Source organism: Lissotriton vulgaris, chromosome 4_1, assembly GCF_964263255.1.
Source record: "Lissotriton vulgaris chromosome 4_1, aLisVul1.2, whole genome shotgun sequence".
In the NCBI taxonomy this organism is placed as follows: domain Eukaryota; kingdom Metazoa; phylum Chordata; class Amphibia; order Caudata; family Salamandridae; genus Lissotriton; species Lissotriton vulgaris.
The window spans coordinates 638,931,945-638,958,429 of record NC_141691.1 but is presented as its reverse complement, the minus strand read 5'-3'; positions in this window follow the sequence as shown (position 1 = coordinate 638,958,429).

Genomic DNA, 26,485 nt, shown 5'->3' with positions numbered 1-26,485 from the left:
GTGGTCAACTAATTTATCCACTATACACTGTGGTTCGGTAATTCTTACCCCCTCCTCGGTTAGGAGCTCTGGGACTAGACGGCAAGCCCAATCTCTCTTATCCAGCCATGCGATAAGCTTCCCTACCTTGTCCCCCAGGTCGTAGAGCCTGCCCTGTTGTTCCCTACCAAGAGCCTTAGCCCTATCAGTGACTAATGCCTTATAGTCGTGCTGTTTCAGGCTCAACTGATGAAGTTTAGCCCACGTTACTCCCAGCTCCAATTCTCCCTTCAGCCTACTAATTTCAGTCTCCAGCTCCACCACCTCCCTCTGCTTCTCCTTTTTAGAGCCCGCTATCAAAGACAGGACTTGACCCCTGATGACAGTTTTAAAGGCCTCCCATAAGGACCCAGAAGAGGACACAGACCCCACATTCATAGTAAAGTATTCATCTAGTGTTGCAATGAGGTCTTTGCGAATTTTGGGATTGCGCAGATACCACAGATTGATTGGGGCCACCCTTCCCGCTGTACCCCGAGTTACGACTATGTGGATCCACAGTGGAGAATGGTTTGAGATGCCTCTAGCTAAGTGTGTAACCTCTGTTATGTAGGATGCTTGTGCGGCAGGGACCAGACAGTAATCCAGTCGCAAGAGACTATTGTGTGCCCCAGAGTGGAAAGTATATTGCTTTTGATCTGGGTGAAGTAATCTCCAACTGTCAACCAGGGCCATTGCGTCTATAAAGTCTGGTAGCCACCGCATCGCCCGCCCCGTTTCCCGTGGGTGATGCCTGTCCACCATACCAGAGACGACTGCGTTAAAGTCGCCCCCTAAAATTTAAAGTCCCTCAGGGAGCGTAAGTAGGACCGTCCCCAAATCTGCAAATGTTGTGCCCTGCAGCCCCGGAGGAACATGGGTAGGAAGGTTATGTATTGACCCTCTCACGTGCCCGTAACTCCAATATATCATTCCTTACTTACCAGATTACTTACAAAAGATCATTCCTTACTTACCAGATTCAGCAGCCAAGACGTTAGTCACCTCCTTGGTCCTGACATCGTTGGACTACTGCAACGGTCTTCTGCTTAATGCACAAAGCAGAGTCACGAAAAAGCTTCAGACTGTGCAGAACGCAGCGGCACGCGTGCTATCCAAAAAACCCAAGTTTACTCCCATCTCGGACACCCTGAAAGATTACCACTGGCTAACCATTCAAAATAGGGCTAAATTCAAAGCATTATGCATAGTTTATAAGACCCTGCAAGATCAAGGACCGCGCTTCCTCAAAAAACTACTAATTCCTTATAACCCGTCTAGAACACTTCGGTCCTCCTCACTGAACCAACTTGTGGTTCAACGAAGTAGAACAGTCTCATGGGGTGATCGCCGCTTTTCTATTGCAGCCCCTAAAATCTGGAACTCCTTACCGAACCACATTAAAATAAGTTCCACGCTCCTCCAGTTCAGAAAGAAACTGAAGACGTGGTTATTCAACCAGTAAACCCAGATACCAATCTGCTGATCAGGGATACACAGCATTGCATACCAGCGCCGAGACGCCTACGGGTATTTGCACGCGCTCTATAAATATCATTAAATAAATAAATAAAATAAATATCTGCCACTCCCATCCTCCCATGTGGAAGTCACCGCCAACTGAAAGGTCTTGCGAATCAAAATACCCACACCTCTGGAACCCGACGTGAACCCTGAGTGTGCGACCAATTTGTACTCCATTCTGTGTAGAGCTTTACATCAGTTTCCAACGAGATGCGTCTCCTGTAGCAGGACCACGTCTGGTGCCTGCCTTTTGAGGTACTGAATGACCACACTACGTTTAATTTTGTCCCCCAACCCGTTAATGTTCTGATGAAAAGCAGCCCCCATTGAGACCCCCGAAGCTGCTTGGTTTATCACCTTTAATTCACTTCCGATTCTATTAAAATAACGAGGCAGGTGCTGGAAACTGGAAGGCAAGAAAGAGGTTTATTTACTCTAGAGGAGAGCACGTCTACAGCAGACACCGGGATGTCTCTCAGGGAGGTGTTCTAACTTCAACTCTTTAGCAGGCTACTTTTATATAGTGTTTCGACAATACAATCTTTATGAGCGGTGTCATGTAAGCTTAGTACCCCGCCCCGGACAAGATGCCATACATTTCGGACAAGTTTAATCGTACCCTCCCAATAATAAACCGGCGGACATATGATGTTTATCAGGCAGCTGGCCTTTTCCTCAGGGTCGGAGCATGTGAGACAGGTCGGGGTTTAACATCCTTTATTGTTCATAGGAAAACAAGTTCCATTGTGCATCGGGAGGTGCATTCTTTGGGGAGCAACAAACCAGGTTTGTGCGGGACCTTTTTGTATCAACAGTCTTTGGTTACATACACAGGGATGGGGAGGAACAATGAATGCAGAGGTTTGCGGCGGTAATAGAATGTCGTTCTTAATCTAACATCAAACGTGGCATGTCCGCTAGGTTTATGGCCCTTAGCACACATACCAAGTCTGTCAGAAGGTTATAGGGATACTTGTGGAAGTGTAGATGAAACAGAGATAAACAACAGAACACAAAATGGTCGTGGTCGATAAAAATGGCTGTGGCCTATGTGTGCGCAAAAAGGACCATCGGGCAAGATGGCGCAGGTAATGTTCACGATTATCGGCCCAGGTTTCACAGTCCACCCTTTGAACATAACTAGCCAGCTTGTCAGTTTATTTCGATCCCCATAATGTCCCGTATCTCTTGTTCATATAATACTCTGATTTTTGTCAGCTGAGCGCCCATAGTCTTAGGGCGCAAGGTGCTTCTAAAAAGGGAACACAGAGGCAGTATACAGAGTACACAAAAACAACAACCACATATTGCCAGTGCTGGGATCAAGAGGATCAATAATAACTTCCAACCCCACTCCCTTAAATTGCCCCAAAGCCAATTTCCAAGTGTCCAAGTCTCTGTTCCTTGATGGATTTCCGAAGACTGTCTGTGGAATTGTTCAATAGCTTTATAAACAGAAGGTGAAGTGTCAGGGATGTATGTGCAACAGCTGGCACCAATGATGCGACAGGCTCCTCCACGGTCCGCTAGTACCACGTCCAGGACCATACGATTTTGTAGGCCACCAGACGGACTGCCTGAAGCTCAGCAGTGTTGTTTGCAAGGATGCCGGCTGTTATGTTCAGTGCGGTTTCAACTGCCTGAGTTTAGTGCCTGGAGGCTCAGCTGTTTGCCATTGGTCCCCATAGCGGAACGAGCCCTTTCGCTGCATCGAGGAATTGTGATGCAGCAGAGTCTGCTTGGTCAGTGTCTAAGGAACGCCTTTCTCGGTGATGCCCTGCAGGGGCCGTGTAGGTTGGTGGTAGGACAAAGGCGATGTAGCACGTGCCTCCCCAGCCCCGTGGGAGCCAGGTGTAGGCCTTGGTTCCGCAGACAAAGTACATGTTGGGTGAGGCCACAAATACTGGAGGGTCGGCAGTGTTCAAAGTCCTTGTGATATTGCCCTTGCTGTGTCCCACATTTTTAGTCCCACGACCTTTGATGCACACAAGGCCCGAGACATTCATCACAGACAGGGCCATGGTCCGAGTTGCAGCGGTTCTTTTCTTGAGGTAGGAAAAGGTAGTTCTGACAGGATTGTTGAAAACTTGGATTTAGACTTGCTCTTTGGAAGGGACATTTATTGGGAATGTCGCATTGGTAGAGTGAGGACAGGAAGGAGCTGTTGTTCTTCCTGTTTTGTTCAGCCAGAACTCAGTGTAGAAACAAGCAATTGTTTCTCCGGAAGTGACATTGTCTCTGTAACTTTCTTGGAGGAACATCATCCAGGCAAGGCAAGATCCATGAACGGAAAAGGGTGAAGGGATGAATGGGATAGATCGTTCAGTGGCATGTGGTAGCAGTCCACAGACCCAACCGTTGGTGGCATTAGAGGCAAGACTGTGCTGGTGCAACAGTTGTACAAAAGAGTTGTTCCAAAATTCTTTGCGCCGCTCTCGGAGGTGAGACAACAGGGATATCAGATAATGTCCATTCTGGGTGGTAGGTTGCAAGGTGGGAAGCATTGTTCTGTGTGCAGGAGCATTCTCTTCAATGATCCAGACTGTGATCATTAGCAGGACACAGGAGAGAAATGCTACCGCAAGTGCAATTGTCTTTGTGCCATGCAAGTTGGCGGTCTTGGAGGCTTTGCGATTGTTCTTCCGGTGTTCGATATCTTCCATCATCTTCAAGGGGCTCAGTGACTGGCAAGACCACAGACTTTGTCTAGCGTTTTACCATGGTAGCGTTGGCTGTGCTACCAATCTGAGTTTTTCGACTCAGTGAGTGGCCTGGTTGTCGGAGCACCCTCCTTTCGTTGATCTCAGGTTGTACCCCTTCTTGCAGTGTGTCTCCTTGCGGATAGCAACTCAGAGCTAGCCGGTCGTTCGATAAAACGTCCTCGAGCACCTCCACCTCTTCGCAGGTTGCCAGCGTCGGAGGGACTTTCTTGCAGTGGTGGGCATGAAGCCAATTTTGCTTCCCTTCCACTCGAAGAGCAGTTGGTGTGGTGATCAAGACTTGCCAGGGGCCCGTCCACCTCAGCTCCAGACTCTTGGTCCTCTGGAAGTTCCTCACAAGGACGTGGTCTCCGGGCTTTATCTCATGTCCTAGGCCCCTGGATACATCTGGCAAGGCTTGCTGCACCTGTTGGTGGATACGTGTTAGATCGTTCGTCAGTTTATACAAATAGTCGGACATTAGTATATCTGGGAAATCATTAATGGAGGTTGGTTTTGGAGCTGCCCAAATGCTCATAGGCCTGCCGAAGACTACCTCGTAAGGAGTTAGTCAGTGTTTGGTTGGGGTGGAGCGCATTGATAGTAATGCCAATGGGAGGGCTTCGGGCCATTTTAACCCGGCTGTGGCAACTATTTTGGCCAGTTTTAGCTTCAAGGTTGCATTGTGTCTTTCTACCAGGCCCGCTGATTGGGGGTGGAAGACAGCATGAAACTTCTGTTTTACCCCCAACCCTCTTAGGATGTTCTGTATCACCTCAGCTACAAAGTGGGGGCCGTTATCACTCCATAAAATTCTACAAAGGCCATAGCGAGGGAAGAATTCTTTGAGCAATACCTTTGCAGTGGCTAAGGCGGTATTGTCGCGTGTGAGGTATGCCTCCACCCATTTGCTAAAAGCTCACACAACTACTAGGACATATTTCATTTGTAGGACTTCAAAGGGGTGGTCAGGGACTCCAAACCCTCCCTGTGGTACTACGGTCCCTTTCCCCGGGTTGTGTTGTAGGCAGACTATACATTGTTGCACTAGGCGTTTGGCAGATTCGTCTACCTTGGCATAATGCCACACTCTGGTGATCAGTTCAATCATGGGCGAGGAGCCTATGTGTGCGTGTAAATGTGCCATGGTCAATATAGGGATTAAGTAGGCTTTGGGCAACAGCCATTTACTCCCATCTTTAGTTCTCCAGCAATCTTCCTCATCCTTCAGTCCCACCCTTTTCCACTTAGTCAGTTCGTCCTGCGTGCCTGTCGTCTGTATGTCTCTTACAGTGGTTCTTCCGTCAGTCCATTGTTCAGCTTGTGACCTGTTCACGTACATTCGTGTCGTAATTCTGTCTTCTGCCGTGGCTCGGGCAGTAACGTCAGCTAGTGCATTTCCCTGTCCAATGAGATCTGTCACTTTCTTATGTGCTTGGCATTTAATCACTGCTAGCTCCTTGGGGAGGAGGACTGCTTCTGTCAATGCGGAGAAAAAGACTCCATGTAGGATGGGTGTACCATGTGAAGTCTGGAAACCTCTCTCCTTCCATAAGATCCCAAAGTGGTGAACTACCCCAAAGGCATACTGACTGTAAGTGTATATGTTGACTGTCGTACCTGCTGCTAAAATACAAGCTTGTGTGAGGGCAATGACTTCCGCTGCCTGGGCAGAGCTTTGAGTAATATGTGATGTCTCTAGAATGGTTCGGGCTGTGGTGATAGCGTATGCGGCTGAGGTGGTGCCGTCAGGCAGTTTGATGCAGGAACCATCCACCCACAGTTCTCCATCTGGTTCTAAAAAGGCAGTGTCTCTAAGGTCTGCTCTACTCTTTGTCTGTTCTTCTGTCAGTGTCACACAGTCGTGTAGTGGAGTCACACCAGGATCGTTTTCAGGTAGTGGTAACAATGTGGCAGGATTGAGGGTGGTGCACCGCTTCAGGGTAATGTGTGGGGCTAGCAAGGTCAGCTCATATCCTGGCAGTCGGGCGCTAGTCAAATGTTGGGTCTTGGTCTGGTTCAGGAGTTTGTCAACCGCATGGGGTACTAACACAGTGATTGAATTGGAGAGCACTATTCCTTCGTTTTGTCGTATTGATACTGCTGCGGCTGCTACAGCACGCAAGCATGCTGGCAGAGCTCTGGCTACTGGGTCGAGGGTGGCAGAGAAATATGCACAAGGGAGCTGCTTGTTACCAATTGATTGCTTTCGGGCAGACAATGCACATCCCTCCTTCTCGTGTGTGTAGAGGGAGAATGGTTTGGAGGAATCTGGGGTTCCTAGAACAGGTGCCGAACAAAGGGCATCTTGTAATTCTTTGAATGCTGACTGGCATTCGGGAGTCCAAGGGAGAGGTGAGGGGATGTCTTTGGCTAGGAGGGAGAGAAGAGGTTTGACAATGAGGCTAAAGTTCGGCAACCACTGCCGGCAGAATGAGGTGAGGCCTATCAAAGAACGGACCTGCTTCTGACTTCTGGGGACAGGAGTGTCTAGGATTGCCTGTATTCTGTCAGGTGTGAGTTTCCTCCCTTCTTTAGATAAGAGGTGGCCTAGATAGGTTACTTGTGATTTACAAAATTGTAATTTCTTTCGGGAGACCTTGTGACCATTCTTGGCAAGGCAATGGAGGAGTTTGATGATGGCTGTGACAGCTAATGGTGTAGTGTCTGCTGCTAGAAGGATGTCATCTACATATTGTATTAGTGTCACACCGTCTGGTAATTGTATAGCATCCAACTGTCTTTTAAGCGCTTGGCTATAGATGCTCGGGCTCTCTGTGTACCCCTGGGGTGCTCTACAAAATCTATATGAGCGAGAATTTAGGGTAAGTCCAAATAGATAGCAGTTGTCTTTGTGTATAGGTATGAAGAAGAACGCATGTTTGAGGTCAATTACGGTAAAAGTGGTAGCAGTTGAGGGCATTAAGGTCAGAATGATGGTGATGTCGGAAACTACTGGGTACTGTGGTACTACCATTTTGTTTACTTCCCGCAGATCAATGATGAAGCGGTAGGCTTTTCCATCTCCTTCTCCCTGTCTCTTTATTATCGGTAGTATGGGGCTGTTACAAATGTTGCTCACTACTTCCTCTACCAACCCTGTCTCCATCAAAGAGTGTATGATGTCTGTCAGTGCCTTCTCACCCTCTGGTGAGATTCTGTACTGTGGTACTTTCGGTAGGATTGCATCTTGTCATATTTCCACATGTACTGGGTCAATCATCATTCGTCCTACGTCTGAATCAGCTCTAGCCCATAAGTGTGATGGTAAAGTGTCCAGTAGAGATGTGTCGGTCTCACAGATGAGATACATGTGCTGGGAAGGGCTATCTCCATGGTGCTGGCGGTTGTCATATAGGATGACACGCACTCCGTCTGGCGAGCACCTGATTGTCGCATAGAAGTGCTTCTGAAGGTCAAGACCCATAATGGCGTCTGGGGTGTTGGAAGAGAGGAGAAATATTGTTTCAACAATATTGCTGTCAAGGTTGAAAGGAATCGGCTTGGACAAAGGGTCGGTGGAGGGCTTACTATCAAACCCTATTGAGGTCACATGAGAGCCAGACAAGGGTGCCCTTGGAATCAGTCGTTTGGATCGTGCACTACGTGTTGCTCCAGTGTCTACCAAAAATGGCGACTCTGTGCCCAGGACCTTTGCGGTAACATAAGGGCCTTGCTGATCAACATAGAGGTTGATTGCATCCCTCCCTTGCCCTTAGCTGTCCTATGCAAAGTCATACCCGTTGTCATAATCTGTCTGTTGATACTGGTTTTGTCTCTGACAATCAAATGCGTTCACTCTTCCTGGCCTTTATTCTCTTGCTTCACTTGCGTACCCTTTCCCACGTCCTCTTCCTCTCTGTTCACTTGCTATTTCCCTTGCCCCTCTGCCCCTACCAGCTCTTGATAAAGCCGGGCATTGGGATTTCCAATGTCTGTATTCCTTGCAAAATGTGCATTGATCCTGTCCTAAGTCCTGGCGTCGCACGTATGGTGTCAGTGAGTCATTTCTAGGCAGCTGTACTCTAGGTATATTCTGTTGGTATCCTCCCTTACACTGTTCCCTCCCTGTATTCACCCCTTGGAGTTGGGCTATCATTACTCTTTCCTTCAAGTCCTTCTTTTACCTTCCTGTAGCCCTGTCATTCTCGTTTTTCTGATGTTCATAGTATTGGACCATTTGGAGAATGGCCGCCGGTTTAGATGCTGCCCAACTACTTTCGCTAGTCTGTAATTTCTGGGATACCTCCGGCAGCAGTCCTTTGACATTATTTTGCACAATTTAGTGGTGTCCAGTTGCAGTGGACATGTCCTGTCCACTGTAATCAGAGAACACTATTTCGAATCTCGAGAAATACTCAGAGACATCCTCTTGTGGTTTATGGCGGCACACGGTTACTATGGACCAGTCTATCTTTTTCTCCGGTATCAGTGTTTTTACCTTCTTCACTATTTTATCAGGGAGGTCCAATATAGCCTTAACCGGTTTTTGACCAGGATTCCGTTGTTTGTCTAATGTGCCCAGGTATGACCGAGCAATTCTGTGTGGTCTACCTTCCTAATCTGCTTCCACACATCGGCTGGTAAACATAACCCAAAGTACAAGTCGATGTCAGAAAGTTTCATTATTGTGGACCCCAACGCGGCACCTAGTTCTGTGTAAAAAGTGGTGGGATTCTTTCGTAAATTCGGCAGAGATTTACGGAACGTCAGGATGTCCTCTCTGTCCCATGGTTGATACACCCAATTGTAGACCACCCTCCTTTTAACGTCCTGATGATTTATGTCGTCGTTAGTCCCTTGTCCCCTAGGGGGAACCCAATACGGAGCGGCTTCCTTTATCAGCATCATATTATCTGGCTTCTCTACTGGGGGTTTTACTAGCTTCGATGTCCTGTCTGTGTCTATCCGCCCTTGTTCTATAAGGTGGCGGAATACTTCTAACGTGGACGAAAAGTGTTCTGTCACATCGTTGCCGTTTTCGTCTCCGATGTTAACTTTTCTGTAAAGAGCCATTAGTCTCCTGGGCCATACATCCTAATATTTCTCTTCATATGCAGTAAGTGCGTAGTAACAGAAGCGCACAATGAAGAATCGTTTGTGATTCTCAACATATGAATTGCATATGTCGGTCACATACTCTTCCATTTCTCTTCTCTCCACAAGGGTTTTGACTATCTTATCAATGTTTTCCCGCTCGTGCGCACTTCATCGTGGGACCCTGGGTGATTCTTTTTCTATTGGTCCTATTTATACTAATGCGTTTGTCGATGAGGTACTTGGTGCAAGTGGCTCAGCGAGAGCGGAAACGTTTGTGGCGCCTCCGTTGGTACCTTGCTGTTCTTGGCGTTGTACTACGGGATGAGTAGGGGCATAAGGAGGTGGCATGTTGATGATTGGGGGCCTAACAAAAGGTCATCATTTATTCTCTGTTTAGCCGGTAACTCGGGGTAATGAGTTGAAGGCATTCTAACATGGTACTGGCCTGATATTTTTGATTCTTGTTCATTTTTATTGATTTCCCTTTCTTTTTATTTCACCTTCCAACCTTTTACAGGCCTGGTAAGCAGACTTTCAGATCTCTTTATCCTGCCTGGCTATATCTTTTTTCTTTAGTTGATTTGCTTCTTTTCGCCAAAGGCCAAAGCTATCAAGCATTGCTGGCGTTGCTTTCTTTCTGTGGAGCGCTATTTCTAATATTTCGATTTCAGCGAGATCAAAAGATCCCGTCAGTGGCCACTGATTTACCCGGTCCTTCCTAGAGTATTTGTGCCACAGCTATAAGCAACAATGGCTACTCCATGTTTAACATACATGTCCTTGTTAGGGGTGCCCTCCGGCGGTGCTGGGTGACTGACCTCTAACAAACGGTCCGGTCCAAACCAATCAAACAATTATGAGAAGACAGGCATGATGTACAAGCGGTCCATATAAATATCTCAATAGGTTGTGTACAAAGGACCGCACTACCTGTCCTTCGCTGCCTGCAAAGAGGGAAATATTCCTATTCTACATTGTTTGCAAGCAGGGAATGTCTCAATTACTACCAATAACTTCAAGAACGGAATATTAGTATTCGGCCAAACAATTTCAATACAATCAGACAATCAATTTTGTCGTATTTCATGACCTTACCCGGACCGTGTGGACAGTTCTTCGTCTTCCTCTTCCAGCGCCTGCTTGTCCTCTCACTCTGATATCGATACGGCAATCCTTTAGGGTCCCAGTCAGGACCGCACATCACTCGAGAGAGAGGTCCGCTCAGAACTGGTGAAGTTCAGGTTGATCAGCAGCCAGACGAGGGTCTTCTCAAGGCAGGTTAACCCCATTCAGTTAGTTGTTCACTCCGTCGTTGGGACCTCTCCTACTTGGACCGGCGAGTCGCTGATGGACCCCACGTTTGGGACGGCAATTGATGAAAAGCAGCCCCCTTTGAGACCCCGAAGCTGCTTGGTTTATCACCTTTAATTCACTTCCGATTATATTAAAATAACGAGGCAGGCTCTGGAAACTGGAAGGTAAGAACGAGGTTTATTTACTCTAGAGGAGAGCATGTATACCGCAGACACCGGGATGTCTCTCAGGGAGGTGTTCTAACTTCAATTCTTCAACAGGCTACTTTTATACAGTGTTTCGATGAAACAATCATTATGAGCGGTGTCATGTAAGCTTGGCATCCCGCCCCGGACAAGATGCCATACATTTTGGACAAGTTGGATCTTACCCTCCCAATCATAAACAGTCGGACATATGATGTTTATCAGGCAGCTGGCCTTTGCTTTAGGGTCGGAAGCATGTGAGACTGGTCGGGGTTTAACATCCTTTACTGTTGATAGGAAAACAAGTTCCATTGCCCATCGGGAGGTGCATTCTTTGGGGAGCAATAAACCAGGTTAGTGCGGGACCTTTTGGTATCTACAATCTTTGGTTACATACACAGGGATGGGGAGGAACAATGAATGCAGAGGTTTGCGGCGGTAATAGAATGTCGTTCTTAATCTAACATCAAACGTGGGCATGTCCGCTAGGTTTATGGCCCTTAGCACACATACCAAGTCGGTCAGAAGGTTATACCGATACTTGTGGAAGTGTAGATGAAACAGGGGTGAACAACAGAACACAAAATGGTCGTGGTCGATAAAATTGGCTGTGGCCTATGTGTGCGCAAAAAGGACCATCGGGCGGACGGTGCAGGTAATGTTCACGATTATCGGCCCAGGTTTCACAGTTCCAACTCAATACCTTTACTTCCCTACCTCCCATCGTCTACCCGATACAGCCGGCAAATCCCTGCCTTTCGTCTATTGGACCAAAGTACTGTGCAGATGCAACCAACAAACCACCCAACAGGTGAAACAAACATCCCCTCCCAAAACCCCCCAACCCCGCTGCCCTGCCCACTGGGCTCCAAACTGCCCACTGAAAGATGCAGAGTGCATGTCGCCCCAAATAATTCAAAGAAAGAACAAAACTCAGGGGGTAACAGGTCATGCAATTGTTGATGTTATGAATATGGAATTAGCAAACCATCAAACACCTTGCACCCCTATCACCCTAGCCCCAGTGTCTCATCATCCCCGTCCTCCCACCAACCAATGTCCCCATTGTGGGCTGGTTTAGTGTTCAACAGGTCTCAGCTTCAGGGAGGCTGACTGTCCGCATTATCATCACCACCTCGGTTCGTTGGGGCTCGAGATCCCTGATATTCGAGCCACTCCACCACCGCCTCCGGTTGATCTAAGAACCATGCTCGGCCTTCTACTATGACTCTGGGATGGGCCGGGAACAACATCCAGTATTTCTGGCCCCTTTCCCTTAAGTCTCGCTTCACCGCCATAAAGGATCTTCCCTGCTTTTGCACTCTTTGTGTGAAGTCTGGGAACAGGGAGATAGGAGCATTCTCATACCTGATCGGGGTATTGGCTCTCGAGCTCTGGAGGATCACATCTCTGTTGCGGTAGTTGAGGACTCGGGCCAGCATAGGCCGAGGGGGAGCGCCCGGTCTGGGATGGCCGCCCCGGACCCTGTGAGCCCGTTATATCATGAAAAACTTACTGAGGCCCTTTGGTTTTAGGTGCTTGAGGACGAGGTCTTCTACAAATAGGTCAGGGGCCCTGTGACCTTTCCAGCACACCCAAGATGCTGAGGTTGTTACGGCAGAGGCGGTCCTTGTAATCATCCAGTTTAAGGTCAACTGAGTTACGGCAGGCCTGCAACTCTCGAACTTCTTTTTGTAACTGCGAGGCGTCCTCCACCAAGCTGGCAGCAGTTAGTTCCACTTGCTTCACTTTCTCATTAAGTTTCCCCATATCGGCCCTAATAAGATTAATGTCTATGGCCATGGAATCCATTTTATGTTCTAGTGAGGTTTTTACCCCTGTAATAGCTTCCATGACATTTTTCAGGGAAAGCTCTGGCTCCTCCTCACTCGGGTTCCCCTTCATCGTCTCCTCAGATAATCTACCCTGCAGCATCTCTTTAGATACCGATCAATCTTATTAGCTTGAACCGCCTTTGAGTTCTTGGCACCAGGGCTTTTTCCGTGGTCCATTCTACCGTCCACAGAAGGCTTAAGCTAGGGGAAAACAGACAGGGCTTGCCCAGTAGACTCCACGTGTGCAGCGCGCCAAGCACAGGGCCAATAACCCGGTCACGAACTCCGGAGGATTTCAGAGGGCAAATGTCAGTGAATCCGTCCTCAATGCTCCACACCGGCGTGAGACATCACCTCTACAGTGCTCTTTATTGTTCCCCCATCCAGCAAGGACCTCTCTCGATGCAGTGCCAGTGGGTTCAGACCCCCCTAGTAGTAAGCTGGTCGTCTCGGGGCTCACATCCAGTTCCCCGTCCCCAGATCGTTACATGCCACAGCTCCCCACCAGGTAGTTACCAGCGAGTCCAAGGCTAAAACAACCGCCCCTGGCAGCGCAGACAAGCAAGCACAGGGGAGAGGGGGAGGGGGGAGGTTCCCACCCAACAGTTTAATCAAGCCAACGTTGTCACCCTTTCGAGGTCCAGCACTCCGATCTCTTTAGAGTGCACCAAAAGACACCAACGTGAGAAGGCAAGTTTCACCCTCTCACTTCTCAGTTGTGGCGCATGTTTTTTTACAAGCCTCAGGGCAGGGTGTAAGTTCGGGTCGATGTTCTATATTGTTCCATGTGTCTGCGCCGATACCAAGGGGGGAGGAAATCGGGGTCCGAAGTTGCACTTGCCTGTCCTTCTCGGGCTCGCGGCCCGAGTGCAGGAAATCGCGCCCGTAATGGCGGTCGCCGTCTCTGGGCTGATATCGTCGCCACCGCAGCTCCTTTCCACTGGCCGTCCCCCCGCCACAGCACACAGCCCCGATCCGGGCAACCGGTGCGACGGTGGGTAGACAGCCGGAGCGGCCGCAGTTCTGCGATCGCGGCGGGCCGGAAGTCACACCAGCTGGGTCAGCGCGATCACTGTGGGCCCCGGCCTCGAGGCCCCGTCTAGGCCCGCACCTGCCAATGGCCGCTGCTCCCCGATGCAAGGGGTCGTCAACACCGGAGCAGGCAATCCGACTTCCGCGCCCTTTCCTATGCAAGGAAATAGGTGTTGGACTGACGGATACGCAATCAGGATAGTCTTTGGGGCTTACGGGCGGCGGAGCTCACATTTTACGTGGCCTTTCCTGATCGCCCCCCCCCAGCTTCATTCATTTTTAATGAGTAGTAGTTCATCCATTCTGACACCTTAATCAAACAGGAGTTCAAGGCTTCAAAGTTGTGGTCCTGTGCAGATGACAAGGAGAAGATGATTTGTGTGTCATTTGTCATCTGTATAAGAAAATAAAGTGAAACCACAACCTTCCACCAAGTCTGTCAGTGGGCGCACATAGATACTAAAACGTGCTGGACGTAGGGAGGTTTCTTGAGGATATCCGTCACCTTTATCCATCAACTTTTTGAGAAGAAACAGTCTGAACCTGACTCAAGACTGGTGGAAATATGATTTGCATATCAACAGAAACTCTCTCGCAGTAACACGTCTTAAATACAACCAATTTAATTACACTCATATGACATACCTTACTCCTCATAGGATTCAGACCATCTATTAGGGAGAGTCTAGATGTTGCCCTCGCTGCTCGACACTGGACACTGACTTTGGGCACATGACTTGGGGTTGCCTGGGACTTTCAGGGTTCTGGGGGAAGGTAATTTTGCATCTTAGTAGGGCCCTTTCTAAGTCACTTGCTAATATGTATCAATACACCTGCTGTTTGTTTGCTTGGCCTCTTTCACAGGTCGGGCCCAAGAAGTTGGGCAACAGATTTGCAGACTTGGCCCTGGCTCTGGCCAAGGGAAGAGTGCTCATGGCCTGGAAATCACCCAGGGGACCTAATGTGGAAATATGGGTGTCTGATATCACACAATGGGCACAGGCTGAGGAAAGGGCGCTTCAGAGGGAGGAAGAAAGGGGTGTCCATTATATAACTATTGAACTGCTCTGGAGAGAAGTGGTTGATGAATGGGAATCCCCTGGGGCTGGGGAAGAGGTTGACTCTGAGGAAGGGGAGACTTTGGGGTAGAGTTCTGCCAGCAATATTGAACCGAAACCTGATTGGACTGGGGGTGTGCAGGTCCTGGAGCTGCCATTGGCATAGTGATTGTCCTTCCTTGTCACCCTCACCTCCCCACTTCTCCGCAATTGATGTTGTTTTTACATTCTATGATAAGCCTTAGACATGCATGGACATGGTTATAATTTGTATTTCCAATATGTATTATTATTACCTTATGGCATCTATTGCTCCTTAAAGAGCAACCATATCCCATGTGGGTGTTCGCTAGTTCCTACTTGCACAGCGTGGACTCATTTTTGTAAACCCAGAAAACGAACTCAGTGTTAATATTATCCCATACCGTTGTAATCCTTGAAATGCCAAACAAAGGGGTAATATTTATGTAATGACAATGCACTCTTTCCTCAATCAGGAAACCTATTCTCCTAACCACAACTCCCACTAAAATCCATTGAAACAGATGTGCTATCAGAATTGTAGTACAACTCACACCATGTCCTATGTTAAGACAACATATTTCAACATATATCAAGTTCCTCAACCCACCATAAGGTGGGCCCATTCCAATCATAATCATGTAGCACATACTAAACTTGAGGAGGTAGTAAAGTGCCAGATAATGAATAGGCAGTAGCGCACTACAGTGGCACACATGGTCTTACGTCATAACAGTGACTCGGATGGAGGGTGAAAGTGCTCCACTGATTTCAAATGAAATCCCATGTCTATCGCACATCTACTTTAAATTCAGAATAGAGGTATAGATCTAAGTGAATGGGGGTATCTCCTCACTTGAGTTGTTGATGGTAACTATAGATTGTTATGAGGACACATGCAGCATCCAGAACATCTCAATACTTCATCAGAAAAAAAGGTATGAGTTGAAAATTAAGGTGGGGCCCATTCACACAGGTACCTAGACATTTGGAGCCAGAGGACATACTGGTTTCTGGGGATATTCTGCTTGGGAGCAGAAGGCCATTCACACAATGATAGGTGTTTCAGGTGCAAAATGTAAATCCCATTATCTTAGGGATGGACAGAATAGAATATGTAATCCTAAAAGTTGTCAATATTGACCTTTTCAATGGAAATTACAATGCAAGAGTGTGTGGGTGACACAACAAGCTGTGATGTTTATGAAATGTGATCGCTCAAACAAAACAAGCAGAATCCAAACTTAAAAGATATAGCTCATATAGGAAATGATTACTTGGCTATGGCCATGCAACACGTAATACTGCATCTATGGCACAGTATCCCCAACAACAATAGGTTAAAAACAAGGATAAGAAGAAACTTACCTGTCTTTAACCAAAAAATTGGCTCCCCAAACACATAAGTAGAAGATGCCAAACCAAGAAACCACCATATACTTCCGAAAACAAAGTACACACCAAGGTCATCAAACAGAAGTAGAACAACATACCACAGCTACCATGTTTAATACTACAAACAAGACTCTTTAAATGGCATTTGTCAGATGAAAAGCCATAGGATCAAGGATAAACCCATTAGAAGTATAAGTCAAAAACTCTGAATTAGTTCATCCTATCTACCTATTTATATAGTTGAGGAAAGTCAGCATGATTTCAAAGGTTTCAGTTAGACTTTGAAGGATAAAATAACTCTGAAACTATTTGGCAGTGAATACCTACTTCCACCAGCTGCATGTCCTTCAACAGAGACCAAAGGGACATTGAAATGGAGGACATCAAGTCATGGGGGTTCACTCTGTAGCAATTGTCTCCCTCAGGATATTTCAGTTATGTAATTTCCCCAAAATATCAGGCCAAAGTCCCTTCATTCGATTGTAGGCTGAGACTTCTCTTAGCCTAAAAAGTCAAATAAAGCACCAATGTCTGCTAGCCAGGGCCACGGGAATTATGCGATTGTTCGTCCATAGCATGTTTTTTATCATTATAGATTTGCCGCATTTTAATAAAAAATATAGTTTCTAGTTCAAAAGTTACTAAAATGCAGCGACATGTGTCGCTGCACAGTGTAAGGCCCTTTGCAAAGGTTGAATGTTACCATTCTGTGGCTTATTGCTATATTTACGTGTTAAACTGATACCAGTGAGATGCAAGGGGTGTTAACAAGTGTAAAAATGACAAAATCATGAAGTAATACTAACACAAATTGTGCCACATTACGCTGCATAGTTTTCCCTTTCCTGCCAAATAATTTAGTCAACCCTGCTGCATAATTTGGCCCTCCCCTGCCACATAATTCCAGTAGCCCTGCTTTTAGAATACCATTGAAACATATATACCAACAACTCGCATGACATAATATCACACCATTATGCATTTGTTTCCATCTTTTCTAGGTGACAAGGAAAGATACCAGCCATCTTGGTCTACAACGTTGTCAACTTGGTCTGAGGAGACAACAAAGTCTTTGTTGAAACAACAATACTCCTGCCAACAATGAATAACTCAGTGACCAGCCTGGCCAATCCACATTGGCTGGCCAGTGCACACAACCATTCCCTCTCCTTAAGGCCACTAGATATCGGCAACCCAGTAGTGTCCTACTTTAATCACTAGCATCAGTGCCCACAAAAGCATCCTGTGGCACTGTACTACAAACAACTGTGGTTACCCATATCCTGATTCTTGTAAAAGCCACAGCCACAACATCTGCTTGCAACCAGGATAATCAACAACTGTTGCCACAATGTTATGGTCACTGGGTGGTTTGGAAATTGCTGGGGCAAGACTTGGTTTGGGAGAGAACTTGAGGATGTGGTCAGCAGTGTGACTAGCATGAGACAAGACTTGAAGGTGTGCATCTATGCGGCAGGAGGTTCACCTGGTCAGGTACTTCAGCTCCCAAGGGCCCCAAAAAATGTCTGGAACATCACTTGAGTGTGTGAACCCTAAATTCTCGGATGTTGTTGAATTCCCTCCGTTCACTGTCTGCAGCAGTATTAGATTCAACAACAGATTTATGTGGTCAGCATCTGCTGCTATCTCTACCACTGCAAAAATAAAAGGTGATGGACAGAATGCAGAACAATGTCATACATTCACCCCAGTACAGAGATCTGGGCCTAAATCCATCGTTTTTTTGCTCACTATGCCTTTCCAGTTTGAACCCAGCCATATGCAAATCAGTCTTGACCCTGTGCCCCATGGGAACAGTCCAGCCCGAACTGCCAAGCCAGGTCCTCCCTGGACTGGAAACAAGCATCCAAGGACCGGTTTCGGGCTTTCAGCCCTCATCAGCCTGGATAGCTTGATTCCAGTGGCATGGAGAGCACGAGACTCACGTCTGAGCATACCCGTCCCACTCGGGGTGACAAATGCAAAAATAAAAGGTGATGGACAGAATGCAGAACAATGTCATACAATCACCCCAGTACAGAGATCTGGGCCTAAATCCATCGTTTTTTTGCTCACCATGCCTTTCCAGTTTGAACCCAGCCATATGCAAATCAGTCTTGACCCTGTGCCCCATGGGAACAGTCCAGCACGAACTGCCAAGCCAGGTCCTCCCTGGACTGGAAACAAGCATCCAAGGACCGGTTTCGGGCTTTCAGCCCTCATCAGCCTGGATAGCTTGATTCCAGTGGCATGGAGAGCACGGGACTCACGTCTGAGCATACCCGTCCCACTCGGGGTGACAAATGCAAAAATAAAAGGTGATGGACAGAATGCAGAACAATGTCATACATTCACCCCAGTACAGAGATCTGGGCCTAAATCCATCGTTTTTTTGCTCACCATGCCTTTCCAGTTTGAATCCAGCCATATGCAAATCAGTCTTGACCCTGTGCCCCATGGGAACAGTCCAGCCCGAACTGCCAAGCCAGGTCCTCCCTGGACTGGAAACAAGCATCCAGTGACGGGTTTCGGGCCCTCATCAGCCTGGATAGCTTGATTCCAGTGGCATGGAGAGCACTGGACTCACGTCTGAGCATACCCATCCCACTCGGGGTGCCAAATGCAAAAATAAAAGGTGATGGACAGAATGCAGAACACCACCCCCTTTGTACCGCTTTTGGCCGCCATAAGTGTGGCAGGGCAGCTCAGACGTGAGTCCCTTGCTCACTTTGCCACTGGATTCAAGCAAGCCGGGCTGAAGACGGCTGGAATGCCAGAAACCGGTCCTCGGAAGCTTGTTTCCAGTCCAGGGAAGACATGGCTTGGCAGTTCGGGCTGGACTGTTCTCATGAGGCACAGGGTCAGACTGATTTGCATATAGCCATGTCTGAACTGGGGTGGCAGAGTGGGCTAAAGAACGGTGATGGATTAAACCTAGATCTTTTGACTGGGTGTGAGTGTTTGATTGATTCAGATGCTCCGTCCATCACCACTCCCTTTTGTACCGCTTTTGGCCGCCATAAGTGTGGCAGGGTATGCTCAGACGTGAGTCCCTTGCTCACTTTGCCACTGGATTCAAGCAAGCCGGGCTGAAGATGGCTGGAATGCCAGAAACCGGTCCTCGGAAGCTTGTTTCCGGTCCAGGGAAGACATGGCTTGGCAGTTCGGGATGGACTGTTCCCATGAGGCACAGTGTCAGACTGATTTGCATATAGCCATGTCTGAACTGGGGTGGCAGAGTGGGCTAAAGAACGGTGATGGATTAAACCTAGATCTTTTGACTGGGTGTGAGTGTTTGATTGATTCAGATGCTCCGTCCATCACCACCCCCTTTTGTACCGCATCTCTTCCACTGCAACATCTCTGGCTAGGTGACACTGAAACCCATGGAAGCTATTATCACCAACCTACTTGTTCCCACTAAGGCCGATCCAGTAGTTCTTAACTGGGAACATTCTGCTTACCCATCAACCTACCACCAAGACACCCAAAAATGATGTCCTAGTGTGAACCTCTGGACAATTCACCATATCCACCTGACGGTCATGGGTTGTTGTCTGCAACCCTATGCCACACAACTGGTCTTATCTAACATCCAAATCAACACATTTGTTGTGAATCTTCAAAGGGGAACAATGTGACCAAATGTACATATTATTCTGTATATAAAAAATTGGTGAGACAACTAATGTGTGTGTGCGCCTTCCCCATGGTCTCAAGATGCAATAACAATGTTTTGGACCAAACTGTAAAGACTTTACATCACGGTTCACACCACTGTCAATCCAGTTGTGTAGACTGGCTCTACACATTTCTTGAGCACATGAAGTAACAGTCATACTAGCAGATGACTTCAACATACAACAAATGTATTGGGTCATGAATATACTTTAATGCAAACAATCTACACATCACACACCCCAGCAAGGAAGAAGTACATGTCAACAGCGTGTGCAGACATTTGTGTAAATGCATACTGTACCATTTTAATGCTATACGCACTAGGACTCTCGTGGTTCTAGGGCGGACTTTATACAGAAACTGCTTCATATTTAGTGAGGTGTTAAGGTGTGGTTAATATTAAGCATGATAGAATGTGCAGTGTATGAATGTATGCTGAAGAATAAAGAAGCTGTTAACTACAGCTACTGTGTGTCGTATTTTATTTGCATGCTTCACGGCTGGGAAAGACGCTACATCTGGTGAAGAAAACAAGGCTGCTCTTCCTTAGAGTTTGCAATGGTACAGCAAGCTGCTTGTGAGTGCCACACATGTGCCGCAAACTGATGCCAAACAGTCTGCGACTAGTATATGTGGAGTCAAAGCCCTGCTCCCGGCCATACATAGTCAAAGAAGAAGGTGAAGGCCCTAAAGAGGAGCATATCCATGACACCTGCAAAAAAAAAATGCCAGGGAAGAGAGCAATGGAAAAGCAGCACTGCACCTTGAAGACTTAGCAATTACTCAAAAAAAGAAGACAGATAATGTAAGCGAAAGCCAGCTTTAAGAAACCGAATTTGCCCACCACAAAAGACAAGTGAAGCATTCTACGTACTCTGATCAGGTTTGATGACCCAAGCACCAGGACAGTGCTTGCAGAAGCTGTCGGTGAGTGAAGATGTCTGAACAACACGTGTTCTCAATGGAAGCAGAACGGAGCATGAAATACAATGCAGCCATGTTCCTGAAGCCACCACCGCCTTCTAAGAAGCAGAATCTTTATGCCAGGTGGGCTGCATGGTTCGAAACATTCAAGGATTTCATCAATGTGCTAGATGAAGATGACAAGAAGATCATTAAATATTTTAAAAACCTTGTAGGCGATGGAGGGGAAGAAGTGTTAAATAAAATCTCACAGACTGATGTGAAATTGTACCAAAAGGTATAAGAAGCATTGGAAGCCAAGTACAATCTGATGAAGAATATTGACTATAAAAGAGATGTTTTCAACCAAGCATGACAACAAGTTAGTGAAACACTGGGTGAGTTTCTTGAAAGACTTGACAGATTAATTAAGCACTGTCAATTTCGTGACTTCACCTACGAAGAAGCCATGCAACCCAGAATCATTGATGGCTGCCTTTCAGATTAGTTTAGAAGGTGCATGCTGAGAGAAACACAGTAAAGAGAAAATGCTGATGGCTGCAACAGCAAAAGAACAAGCAAACCAACAAGCTGATGCCGTGGAAGCAGGAACAGCACTCAATGAATCTGCATTTCGACCATTGGGAACAAGTACAAGCAAAAGCAAGATGAACGTAAGTCGATATCTTCAGGGAAATCAAAGTTATGCTTCCGATGTGGATTTTCATTTTCCCATTAAAGTGAATGCCCAGCCATCGGGTAAGACTGCAAAAGTTAGGGAAAAATGAATAATTTCATAACTGTGTGCCCAGCAAAAGAACAAGTGTGTCATGACGGAAAGAAAAGATGGATGCAAGAACATTCCAGAAGCACTCTCACCACGCCCCAAAAACCAAAAAGCAACACCAGTTATGAAAGGCAAGATCAATGGTCTTCAAGTTAATCATACAAAGGTTCTTTATGTCACTACTGAGTACCACCGAAGGAGATGGGCACGTGCTGATATCTATCAAATAATGGCATGCGCATATGGGATTAGCTACCTGTTTAGAAGATCACAGTTCAAAGAAAGCTCACCAGACAAACTGCCAAATTCACACTGAAAGTGAAACATCACCCAATAACTTTCATCATAGATAGTGGTGCGTCAATTATACAATGCTAGCGGAAAGGTTTAACAGCCTATACCCTGTGCCTCATCTCACTCTGCTAGGCACAAAGGTGAATACTTGGGCCACTTTTAAGCCTTTGTAAAGCCAAAGGTAATTCACTGCGACAAAGCAACATGAAGACTTTGACGCAAGCCACCATTCATGTTCTACAAGGGTCTTCAGTTAGTGCCTGTTTACTCAGTTTTGCATCCACTGCTGACATGGGATTGATATCCCTCAACTACGACCTCTGTGCTCAGTCTGAGATCATGAGTCGATCCCAGACGTTGTTCTGTGGGCCGGGAAAACTCAAGAAAATGAAAGAACAGCTTAATATCAACGAAGATATTCACCCTTTTGCTCAACAGGGTAAATGGTTGCTTTTCATCTACAAGAAGCTGTTGAAAAAGAGTAGGAAGCACTCTTAAAACATGACATCATTGAACACTCCACAGGCCCCATACCTTAGGTTTCGCCTATACTAGTAGTACCGAAATAGGACAGTAGCAGAGTGGTGCACATTTGTGTTGATATGCACCAGGCAAACAAAGCCATTGAAAGATGAAGACACTATGGTTCACAATTAGCGGACATGATTGTGCAATTGAACGGAGCCAAAATAGTTTCTCAATAAAGGCTACCATGAACTCGAACTGGAGGAGAATTGCCGTTCCTTACAACCTTTTAGAATCATGCAGGTTAGTTCAACTATAAGAGACTGAGTTTTGGAGAATCTTCGGCTGCTGAGATATTTCAGGATGTTATTCACTGAGTAATCCAACCAGTTATACATACTTTCAATTACATGGATGTCATACTGGTTTTCGGGAAGACACAGAAAGAACATGACAAAGCGCTTACCCAAATGTGCCACTTAATTGCTGATGCAGGCTTCACTCTGAACGCTGCAAAGTGTGAGTTGCACAAAACCAAACACAAGTTCTTTGGGCACATATTCTCTGCTGAATGAATGACTCCAGACCCCGATAAGGTGCAAGCACTGTCGTCCACTCGCCCACCCCAGAGGTTACCATGCGATGATCCTTTCTAGGCATGGCCAGTTATTGTTCGAGATACATTCGCAACTTTGCTAAAGTAAGGGCCCCATTGACAGACTTGACAAAGAGAAATGTACCTTTTCAGTGGTCTCCAGAACGCAACCAGAGTTTCAGACATTAAACATGAAATGGCCTACTTTGACCCCAAGTTACACACCAAACTAACATTTGATGCAAGCTCTGGAAGGCTAGAAGCAATACTTGCTCAACACAATGGCCATCCAAATACTCAAAGACATATTTTAGACTATACCAGTAGAAGGTTGTCTGAAACAGAACATGCCTACTCTCAGCCGGAGAAGGAGAGTCTGGTTGCGGTGTGGGCCTGCAAACATTTTCATGTATTCCTGTATGGAAAACGATTTACTGTCATCAAGAACCACCAAGTGTTGCTTACAATTTTCAGAAACCAAAGGACGAGATGCCCCCTCACATTGAGAGGTGGGGGTTAAGACTGCAAGAAAGAGCACAACTATGAGATTGTGCACAAACCTGCGAAAGATCAAAACCCAGCAGATTACGTTTCACGAGTGCCACTGTCTCGTCACTGTTCGACATTGAGGACAGCTGGAGCCTATCTGAACTTCATTGTGAGATTCAGCACGCCATAGGCTCTGACTGTGAAACAAATTATAGCTGCCTCCAATACAATTGAAGGCATGACCATAATCAAAGAACTTATTGCCATGCAAACGTGGAGGAGATGAACCTGGACCCCTCTCAATGTTGTTGAGTTCCAAAAGTTCAAAAATGTACAGAATGAGCTAGCAGTCACTGAAGAAGGCATCATACAACGAGGTTCGAGAATTGACATACACAGAAGCTTAAGACAATGAGTAATCGAGCTGGCCCATGAAGGGCACTGTAGTATCGTAGCCACCAAGAGAGACCTAAGAGATCGAGCGTGATTCCCTTGACTAGATGAGCAAATCGAGGAAGTTAAGACTTGTCCAATTTGCAATTGTTTGTCCCCCAAAGTGATGCAGCACCCAGTGAAAATGTCTAACCTTCGTGCTCATTTATGGGAGAGGGTTGGCATTGACTCTTTTGGGCCTTTATGAAATGGATACCATCTCATGGTAGTCATAGATAAATATTCATGTTTTCCTTTGGTGGAAGATCTGTCTTCCACAACCCATGACAAAGTCATAGAATGACTTAATGACATCTTTACACAGAGGGGCATTCCCAAAACTCTTATCTCTGATAATGGCCTGCCCTTTAACAGCAAAGAATTCAAAAACGTTCTTGTCTGACTCAGCGTCAAACACCAAAAGAGTACACCCCTATGGCCCCAACCCAATGGTGGAGTTGAACGCTTCATGGGCACCCTTAAAAAAAGCCATTCAATGAGCACCCATGGATGGAATTGATTTGAAACAATCCATGTGCTAGACCCTCTGGGCCTATTGATTAACTCCTCACTCATATGCAGATCAACATCACCATACCCAGGAGACAGTCTTTGACAAAGGAGAATGCAAACTGGTTCAACAGAAACGAAGACAAAAAATGGACACTCCTTTTGCCACTGAGCCCCTACAGGTCGTGGCATGCAAAGGATCAATAGTGACCACATGCCGTCCTGGACAATGCATCACTCAGGACACATAACACTTCAGAGACCTACTGTGACACTTGTCGAGTCCTAAAACCATACAGGAAGCAGCTCAGCCAGCATGTCTGGTTTAAGCGCCAGATTCTATGTCACCGCTTCGCTATCCGTTCAGGGTGGACCTTGATCATCTCGGCTCACCCGGTATGGCTGATACATGCAAATACCTTGCCGATTGATTGAACAGTGATTTTCCCCACTTTTTATTTAAGAAATGCACTAGGACCCTCATGGTTCTGGGGTGGACTTTATACAAGAACTACATCTTATGTGGGAGGTGTTAAGGTGTGGTTAATTTTGAGTATGAGAGAATGTGCAGTGTGTGAACGAATGCTGAGGAATAAAGAAGCAGTTAACTACAGCTCCCGCATGGCAAATTTTATTTACATGCTGCAAGGCTGGGGAATACAATGCACATACTATGCAGAAAAGACAAACCTTTAGGTAGTACAGATATGAATTTGGAACAGTTATGAGCCCTGTTCAGCTATTATTGTGAATGTCCAAATGATTGTTATGTAATAAATAACACCATTGTGATGCTAGTAAGTCAGTGTTATGTATAGGTGTCACATTATCCCCTACATACTTAAGGAGCCCACTTGTAGCCTCCAAAAACACATTTGGTGGCTCATATTTTGTCCAAGGACATTAGGATCAGTTTCAGGCATAAGATACAACAAATTTCACTGTATACGGTTGGGATGATATTATCTAATTGGAGATATAGGCATTGAGACACACACCACACAAGACACAACCTCATGTACATTTGCATCATTCCATGATGGAGAGATGACAGGAGCATCAGCATTCCAGCAATGGGCTGCCAACTTGTACTGCAGGTCTCTACACAGATTTCATCTTGACAAAATCCGGAAGTTTCTACCAGTGATGTGCTAGTGCCCCAGTAGATGACAGGATGACATGACTTATGAATGAAAGAGAAGATCATGAATATAAGACTAGCTTTGTCATGAAATATATTGACAGCACCAACAGTTTGCACAGGCATCATAAATAGGTGAACTTGACATCATGCATTGTCAGGAAGCAATTTTGATTTGTTGGCAATATGAGAGTCACATATGTCTTCTCCAAATCACCTCAAGAGTAAGTTTTATGACACACACATACCATATTGTACAAACAAAAATGTCATGTTTTATTTACCATTGGCGAAGACAATATGTTTGGGGTCCTGACTATCTAAAGACACAACCATTGTAGACACTTACAAACAGCCAAATATTTTTTCAATCAGTTAACACCTGAGGTTCTTGCCTTTTTCCACATCACTGTTATCTTATTAAAGCATGCCTCCAACATGACCCAGGTAATCTTCGTTTGTAATTAATGGAATGTTCCTCCGCCTGGAAATGTTGTAAAGCACACAACTCAACACCACACTTTTTGAGACCTTGCCAGGAGAATAAAGGAGGATCCCTTTTGGCTTGTCCAGATGCCTGAGCCAAACATTCAGAAGCCCAGAAGCCTACTCCACATGCCCCCCTTTTTAGCAGACCTCTAAGCATGGGCGGAAAATCCGTTCCGCTCGCGGATTTTGTGGATTTTCGGTAAATTCTCAATCCGCGAGATTCGCAAATTTCCCGCAAAATCCACAAATTCGCACGCAGCGGATTTTTTTTTCTTGGTGATACAATTTTGCGGCGTGCGGCGTTCACTTACCGTCATTCAGCGTTTGCCGAGTTGTTTTTCTCGAGATTTTGCGAGTGCTGCGCCATTTTGGATCTTGCTGCAGGATCCCGCGGGAGTTTGGCGACCGCGATTACATCATCGCGGCTTGCCACCTTGCACAGCGAGAGTTTGTCAACGCGAGTACGCCATGATCACGTATCGCGGGAGTTCGCAATTGCGAACACGTAGATGCGGCGGGCAGCAACAATCTTGCACTCGCGAAATTACAAAATTTGCAATTCTGCACAAGAAACCCAC